Raw genomic sequence first — 9,716 nt, 5'->3', positions numbered from 1 at the left:
GATTCATATTTTATTCTTGATACTTACCTCACCAGTCCCCTACATTGCATGTGTATGAAGCATATTTCATTCTTTTGCTTTACTTGACTCTTCAAAAGGCCATGGCAATATTCTCATATTGCTTTTACTCATTTTTACATCAAACACAGAAATTTGTGCAAATATGTACACACAAACAGACAAATATGTACACAGGATTTATCTGGAGAACTCATTAATGGGTGTGGAAGTATGTTGTAGGTCTGTTCAGAATTGCTGGATGATGACAACTGTTCTCACTTAAAGACAGGATTCCTGAAGGGATGTTTGCATGTTCTTCTTGGCTCACCTATTATAAGTTTCTGCACCTTCAGATTCTATGTAAACTGTAAAACAGGATCCACATACTAATCATTAAATTACCTGCAAGTGAATTTTCTATTGAAGTGGGGAGATCTGGTCTGTTGGGTGCCATCTTGCCTGACAAGGTGGATGGTAGGGTCTGACATCTTATCTTCGTTGGGGAAAGTAAAGCCCTCACCTAGGTCATGGGCATGCCTGAATCCCTGGAGGCAGAGTCAGGGACTTGGATGATAGGTTATGAAACCTGTCAATCCAGTGTCAGGAACTTGAGTTTCCTGTGACCTTATCCCCTGATCTGACCCTATTTAGGCTGAGACCAGCTCAGGCACCATGACACCATGCCACATGCCATGTGTCTCCTCTCACTCCTGTCCTATTTCCTGGTCCTTTCATCTACATGGCATCCCAACTCAGCTTTCCATTGGAGCTGACTTGGTCTGTTGGTATTGTTTTTGTTCTTTCTTTCCTCTCTGGCCCTCCTGCCTCAGTTTCCTAACATTGTTAAGTGTATTGTCTGGCTGCAGACCTTTGAGACAAGAGTCCACCATGCAGTTGACAGCTTTTAATAAAAACTCCAAATCTGACCTCTCTGAAGGTGGCTTCTCTGTTTTCTCGTGATTGGATTTGTATCTGATTTATGGTACAACAGTTTCAATAGCTTCTCTTCCCCGATCTGCATTACACTTTTATTCTGTCTTCACACAGGAAATACTTTATTTAGACAGAATTGATGAAGCAGTACCCTGGAGATTCAGCATGGTAGGTTAATGGGAAAAGAATGAAATCTGGCTAGACTGACAGACACATAAAAGAAATCTATTATTTGTTTCTGAATCTTGTACTGTAGGTATCATGGATATTATATAGGTTCTTTGTATCCATGCTTTGGGCCAGTGTTCATTATGCCATGTTGGGAGGAAATTAAATAAAGTGGAGCCACCCAAAATTAAAAAGAACTGTCACTGACATTCAGTTGCTTTTCTGCCCTCTGGAATCGTATCCCGGCACTGGGAAAGCAGCTTGGTATCCGTCCAGTCGATTCTCACAGTAACCTCCCCTGCCATTCAGTGCTCTATAGGGTATCAGGATACACTTGTCCTCCCTGCTACCAGCCAGATTCAGCCCCAGAGGTGCCATAGAGAAATCTGAGCTCAACGATTCTTCTTTCATCTTCAAAACAAAGTGGTGACTATTATATAATACAATTATTTGATGTAAAATATCTTTAAAGATGTAACCAGTAGCATCACTGATAATCTACCAGTGTTTTATAATGAATATACATTACTTAAATACTATTAAGTAAACGTATTTTTAAAAGCAGTATCTACTTTTCTTCTAAAAAATTCTTTTAGATTTTCCTCTGAAGTATATTGTGGATCTATAGCAGATTAGACAAAGTTAAGAATACTTCAGTAGGAAGTAAATGAAAGGATGATTTGAGGATTAGCATATTAGGACCAGAAAGAAATAAATAGGAACAAAGGGAATCTGAGTCCTTAGGCATTTTTACTTCACAGTTTTTTTTTAATAGAAAACTGGTTTAGGAATTTGTTTCTAGCTACACTGTCATTTCCTTTAGAAATATGGTCATACTTCCTACAAATTTTCATATGCAAATGCCACCCTTCCCCCAAACTACAGAAAAAATCATTAACATTTTCCTGGTTCTTTTAACTAGAAATTCTTTATAACTTCTTTGAACTAAGGGAGTTCTTTATCTGTGTATCTCCTAGGAACACATGCCTAAAAAATGTTGGCACGGAGAAAAGAGTTGAGTGAAAAGAATTTTAGAGAAGAAAAACCATCCACATTCTTTCCCTGACTTTAGTTATTAGTGTTTTCTCTTTAAATTTTCTTCACTATTTTATTCATGTTTATTTTCACGTATATTTTTTACATAGTTCAAGTAAACTTGTGAAAACATGAAATCAAGATAGACAAAAAAAGCATCTAATTTTACTTGTTAAATGATAGTATCAATATTGGCCAGGTCACCAAATATTGTGCATTATTTTTCATCACTTTCCAACTTGAAGTCTAGCCTTCCATTGATTACTATGTGTTGTATCAGACTTCAAGGTGAATGAAGCTATAAATTGTTTCTATACTATGTATTTCCCCAGGGCCCTTCCCATAGAAGATATTCAACAAATATCTGTGTGAAAAATAGCTTTAATTTTGCTGCATTTTGGATCTATGAAGTATATTTTGTCATGTCACAATGCCAGCCTTCTCAGAAAGAGGAGACCTTTTAACTTATTCCATGGGTAATTTAGCTTTGGGGAGTGGGAGGTCTCACTGTGACCACTCATTCGGAGTTTTTGTCTCCTCTTTCTCAGAGCCAGCTACCTTAAAGTGAAGGAATGAATGGATTCCAAGAAGATTGTTTGCTTGGACTTACCTTGCTTAGAGGATGGTCTAGCGTGCTTTCAAAGTTATTCAAGCTATACTAGTCTCTGAGAAAGCTGAGGTATTTCTGTGGGGGAACTGGTCTTCCACTCTTTTAAGAACAATGAGTGCCAGAAGCAGTGCTTTGATGAATAGGCCTTTAGCTTTTAAATAATGGAGTCCTGACAGAAAATACCAAATCCTTGAAACAAAATCAGATTCAGAAATCCAGTTTAAAACTTGGCAAAAGTCCAGGAATATTAAGAGAAAATTAAATCAGTTGTAGGAAAGGAAGTATTCATATTATACTATTATTTTCAAACAACTGATAAAACCTCTACCTTTTAACTCTGTACCTTAGAGAAAAACATTCCCTAGAGTAGTAACCTGCCTGACTTCATATAACATAATTGACATTAATGAATGAAATTTTCTTTTGATATTAATCAGTGGGAAAGATAAATAAAACACTTTTTTGGCTTGTATGAGTAAGAGGGATTTTGTCATGCCTTATCTGCTAAGCAGAATATCCTACAGACTCTTGAGCATTGCAGAATTCATAAAATTAGCAACAATTCCCTTTAGGAAGAGTGTGTCAATACGGGTTAATATGAATCAACAGTAATGTTTTTAAATTATTTTATTATTTTAATTTATTTTTTAATTTTACTGTCAAGATGATATGCAGAGAGGTAATAGGTATGTAAGTAAGGTATTGAGTACATTTTTGTCAACCTTGTTACCCCTCCCCCCTAAAAAATTTTTTTAGGAAAAGGAATTTGAAATGGTAAATGGTAGAAAATAACAATACCTAATCATAAGAGTTCTTAAATATGATTGACCTATGCCTACAGGAATGTGGATAAATGGAATTTTAAAATGAATTTGAAATTTAACATATATATATGTGTGTGTGTTTATATGTGTAAATATATATGTATATTTGTGTGTATAGAAAGGAGCTAGGAAGGGAGGGTAGGAAAGAAGGAGAAAAGGAAGGAAGGAAAGAAGGAAGAAGAGAGGGAAGGAGGGTGGGAGGGAGGAGAGAAGAAGGGAAGAAGGAAGGAAGGAAGGAAGGAAGGAAGGAAGGAAGGAAGGAAGGAAGGAAGGAAGGAAGGAAGGAAGGAAGGAAGGAAAGAAACTTAAGGTAACATGAGTCAGAGAAAAACATGAGAGATGGGAGTGGCCAGTGTAGGCTAGCGCTCTGAGGTGAGACAAGGTCTTTGATTATGCAACCAGAACTGAAGCATCAGGAGAGAGAGAAAGCAAGGCAGGAAGCAATTTGAGCAGAAAGATGGGAACACATCACCAGCTTATTAGTGCTCCAGGTCTCCCACCAAGATGTACCACAAGTGTGTGCCTCCCAGTACAATGATTGACTCAAACTTCTTGAGGTTACCAACTTAAATAAAGCTGTTTACTCAGTTGCTTCCTTTGATGAGCCTAGAAGGGCAATCTGTCCCGTAACTTTAGCTTCTCATGGCAACTGGTAACACTATGTCTTCATTGACTAATGTTTGAATCCGGCCAGTCTCTTTTCTCTATGGGGCTCATCTCTTGGCTTCTTCCAAGTTCACCTCTAAACTGCCATCTTCCTTTCTTGCCTCCTGAGTCACTGGAGTTGCAGATTTCTTTCCAAATTTGGCTTCAAATTCAATATGTTAAGTAAGTTTTACTTACTATAAGTAAGTGATCTATTTGAAAAGAAGTCACTAAAAATGTTTATGAACCCTTCTGGAAATTGTTTAAAGAAAGTAAAAAGACCAAGAGAAGAAAATGAGCTAGTTTCTGCCAATACATTAGAATGGCAAGAGTTAATAGGGGCTTAAAATATAACAACAATAACAAAGAAAGATAAATACATATATTTGACAACAATTTGTGAGAAGAAAAATAGTTTTGAAGATAGCAAATCAATAAATTATTAAGCTTGGTATGTCACTGAGATGTCAAGGAAAAATGAAAGCAAAATGTTAACCATATATTCAGAGAAATTCAATCTAGAGAGATTCTGGAAATGCACCTTTGGAATTTTGGAAAACAGGATGTTTATGAGACCTTCAGGTTCTCCATATGGAGAACAGAGGAAGAAAATCAGGATGGTTCCCATATACAAGTGGGTCCAGTAGTTCAAACAGTACAGTAGTCTGAGGGGTAAAGAATAAGGTAAGAGGGGCTGGGAAGGTGTCTCAGTGGTAGAGTGCTTGCCTTGCATGCATGAGGCCCCGGGTTCGATTCCTCAGCACCACATGAGCAGAAAAAGCTGAAGTGGCCCTATGGGTCAAGTGGTAGAAAAAAAATGTCATTACTTGTTGGAGAGAAAATAATATAGACTGCTTTTAACATAAAGCTTTAAATGCTATTGTATGAAATCCTGAAAACCTTCAAACCAGTTTTACAGGAATAATTAAGCACAGTTAATTTGTATTATTTTGAGATACATTTCTATATATTGATGATTTTCAGAAATCATCAAGTTATCTTTGAAGCTTATAAGAACTCCCTCTCAATTAATAGATGGGCTGAGTAGTACATGCCTGTCATCCAAGTGACAAAAGCACAAATAGAATTGAAATCCAGGCAGTGAACTTATACATAAAACAAAGAACACAAGGGCCTAACCTGAAAATAACTAATACCTCAAAGGAATGGTTCAAATAGTAGTACACTTGCTCATTAACTGCCGAATCCAGAGTTCAAGCCCCAGTACCACCAAAAACAATCTACTCACAAAATAATAATAATTTGATCATAGATAAGAACAGAAGCAATGACACACGTGAAATAATTCTTTTTTTTTTTTTTCAAATAGACTGGAGGGGCCCAAAGCAGAATAAATAAAAGAAGCCTTGTCAGGAAATATTACAGATTTAATGCAGTAGCTCTATAATTTGAAGGCCACATTTACATAATATTAGGAATATACAATTGAGGAAGACAGGAAACTGGAATCTGCTCTTGAGTACTCCCACAGAGTGCTAATTCTTTCTATGATTCAATTCATTGGATTCAGCCAGCAGTAAAATATTTTTCTTTCCCTCCAAAGACTTGTCTACCTGCTGTTAAGAATTGGACAAAATTTACTGATCTGGTTGCCTACTGGGGTGGTGTCTTTAAGTGGCGCATATAAATCTTTAAATCACACTGCTTCAAATGACTTTACTTTTCCTTAGTATTTCATCCAGGAATAAGGGGGGAAAAGCAATTGAGATCACATTATTTACATTCACATCACCAATATTTTTTTCTGTGAAAATTCATTTTCAATGCTTCTGGAAAGCATGTAACTTTGTCTGTTTATTAGAGTGTAATAATGGCCTTTAGAAAAATAACTTTTTTTCTCCAAATATTTCTTTATTGGGATTAACTGATTACATAAATTTCACAGTTGTGGCATAGTGATACTTAGCTAATGGCACAAAAACACATTTTAACTTTCACAATGCAAATTGTCATAAATTGTCATTATCCTTTTGTTGTTGTTGTTGTTGGTTCTGGGGCTTGAACTCTGGGCCTGAGTGCTGTCCCTCATCTCTTCAGCGCAAGGCTAGCATTCTACCATTTGAGCCATAGCACCACTTCTGGTTTTCTGGTAGTTAATTGGAGATAAGAGTCTCACAGACTTTTCTGTGCAGGCTGGCCTTGAACCATGATCCTTAGATGTCAGCCTCCTGAGTAGCTAGAATAACAGGCAGGAGCTACAGGTGTGGACTCAAATTGTCATTATCTTGATCTACAAAGCTTATGAACTCTATGGACTTAGAACTATTTCTTCTAAATCATGTGATACGTACATTTCTTTTGCTTACTGTCAGCTATTCCCTCTTTCTCTCTCATTCCCTCCCTCCTATCACCACCCTTGAGATGCTTCCTTCATTTTCATCAATGTTTGGTGCAGCTGATTGGCCCCTCTGTTGTATTTTTTTCACCCACTTTCTCTGATTCTCTACCCTCCTCCTAGTTTCCCTCAGAAGAGCACGTATATACACCATATATAGGGTAAAGAACATAGAGTCATCTAAAAATGATTCGACAAATTAAGATGAGGTCCTTCGTTTCTTGAGTCCTGTTTACTTTGTCATATCTTGTTAAAAAATAACTTTAGATGGAAGGAAACATCTATACTCGTCATCGTAAGCAGAAATACTAAAAGGGACACTTGAATACAAGGAGATTCTGGAAATTTGAGATCTAGAACCTCCCATATCTCTTTCTAACTCTACTGAATAGACACAATTAAGCTGTTATAGTGATTTAAATTTGCTGTCAAGTGAATTTGACATTTCTATGAGGAGAAACTCATAGGAGTAGGAATCCTGAACACTGACTTTTGGAATTAAGTCTACTATTCAAATTTTCATTCCTTTTTCTTCCCTTTTCTTTTTAAATTTGTGATGTTGAAGATTAAACTCAAGACTTTTCTTCCTGAGAGTCAAATACTCTGTCACTCGAATGGTGCTGCCATTACATTTACTTTTAGTTTGTTTTCAGAAAGAGTCTTACCTTTTTTCCTGAGTGGGCTTTGAACCTTAATACTCTTCCATAATCTCCCAAGTAGCTGGGATTACAGGCATGTTAGGCCATATTTGGCTACCATTCTACTTTTCTGTCTCATTCTTTCACATCTAAACCATTCACACTTTTTTTCTGTTACTCCTGGTTTGTAGATACACCTAATTTATCATGTCATCTTAATTTTTGATTAAACATACAACATTTTCTGGTATCATGAATTAAATATTCCTGAGTTATTGGAATAATTTTTCAGACATAAGATTTCAGATATGAAAAAAGTGTATCTTTTAGTCTGGAGGTACTAGTTCCTAGAATTCTGCAATTACTATGGTACCCCACAAAAGCAATGAGTTCAAACCCCACTACCAACAATAACAACAACAACAACAACAAAAACAACACCACCAACAAAGACAACAAGAAACAGAAAACATACTAAGATTTAGGAACTTGAAATGGAAGTTTGGAATTTCATCCTGTTTCTGCTAGTCACTAGGCAATAACCAATTTTCAGAAATGTACCTAGAAAAACACTGAAATTAGTAATAACATCTATCAATCAATGATAGTTATAGGAATTAAAATAATGTAGGTGAAAGTATCTAGAAATTATTAGCAACCTAATTAACTTGAGGTTTTGAGCTTTGTTTCCTTTGTAAAAAATGTCTTCAGAAAGTTCCAGCACTGTTACGATTTTATGCGTCATAAACTCTAGAAGAGAAAGAAAACCCTAGTTCATAGACAACATGAGCATTAGGCTCTAGCTGATTTCCTCCAATTTCTATTAAATTAAGTGTAACTACAATGCTGGAATGATTCTATTTTTCTTGAGACATTTTGGAAACTTGCTTTTCAGAGGACTTTATTAATTCAAAATGCTCCTGGAAAAATTACTAAATTAATTTACTAGACTTTTTGCTATTGCTTACAAATTGTTATTCTACTATTTTACATGCAAGATTATACATCTTTGGTTTTAGAACCCAATGTGGTAAGCTCGAATTGATAAAGCATGTCTGCAATTCCAATTACTCAGTTGGCACAGGCAGAAGATGCTTGAGTTCAAAATGAGCCCCAACAAACTTAACGAGACCATATGTCAAAACAAATCCCTATAAACATTAAAAGAGTGGCTGAAGTGATAGAGACATTGAGAACCTGGGTTGTTTCATATCCAATATTGCCAAAATAGTTATTATTTATATTTTAACTGTATATCTAAGTATATAATTATAAACCAGGACTTAATGTAAGTATATAAAAGAAAGATGCTCTTGTAGAATTTATTAGAAGGAAAATATTTAGTATTTTTCCACTGGTAATAAATGTAATCATTTTTTGGCCACAATCCTTGTGGCTTTCTTCTCAGTTCAATATTTTGGAATTGATTTTTTTTGTTTGCTTTGGCATTCGAATGGTTTAAGGTTTGCAGCCTCAGACTTTGTAAGCAAGTGCTCTACTTCTCAAAGAAGGCCCTGTGGTTCCTTTTTTGAGAAATCCTCCAAGAACCATCTATTTCTCTGATATACTATTCAATGTCAAAAAATCCATTTATTAATTGTCTACCTTGTCTAACAAATCTTTCCAGTTATTCCCTGTGACGTTTGTATACCTCAATGTGATTCCAATACACTCCTCCATTTATCTCCCTTAGAATATGTGGAAGAATTTTTCAGTTGCCTTCATCATTCAAATGTGAGAAGAGCAGGGTTGTGGCATGTTCTAGTCTAGGCTTCCATCAAACTTGAATCTTGTTCTTTTAGGAGTACAAGAATGAAATGAGAGCCGGGCACCAGCAGCTCACGCCTGTAATCATAGCTATTCAGGAGGCTGAGGACCATGGTTCAAAGCCAGCCCAGGCAGGAAACTCTGTGAGACTATCTCCAATAAAAAAAAAACAATAGAGCCGGGCGCTGGTGGCTCACGCCTGTAATCCTAGCTACTCAGGAGGCTGAGATCTGAGGATCGCGGTTCAAAGCCAGCCCGGGCAGGAGAGACCGTGAGACTCCTATCTCCAATAAACCACTAGAAAAAAAACCGGAAGTGGCGCTGTAGCTCAAGTGGTAGAGCGCTCGCCTTGAGCTGAAGAGCTGAGGGACAGCGCCCAGGCCCGGAGTTCAAGCCCCATGACCGACAAAAAAAAAAAAAAAAAAAAAAAAAAACAATAGAAAACCAGAAGTTGTGCTGTAGCTCAAGTGGTAGAGCGCTAGCCCTGAGCTGAAGAGCACAGGGACAGCACCCAGGCCCAGAGCTCAAGCTCCACGACCAACAGAAAAAAAAAAAAAAGAATGAAATGAGGCTTAAACTACACATAAAAAAAGGTTCTTGACTGTTTCCCAGTACAATCATCCAAATAATCTTATCTACTTAAAAAATTATGTGGCATCCTAAAACTGGCTCGTCCCCTAGAAAATGAGAAATTCAGAAGCAGAGAATGCTCTAAGTGAACCCTCAGTAACACATACCAC

This window comes from Dipodomys merriami, unplaced genomic scaffold, assembly GCF_024711535.1.
Source record: "Dipodomys merriami isolate MVZ:Mamm:240054 unplaced genomic scaffold, mDipMer1.0.p SCAF_110, whole genome shotgun sequence".
Lineage (NCBI taxonomy): Eukaryota > Metazoa > Chordata > Mammalia > Rodentia > Heteromyidae > Dipodomys > Dipodomys merriami.
This window is presented reverse-complemented; position numbering follows the sequence as displayed.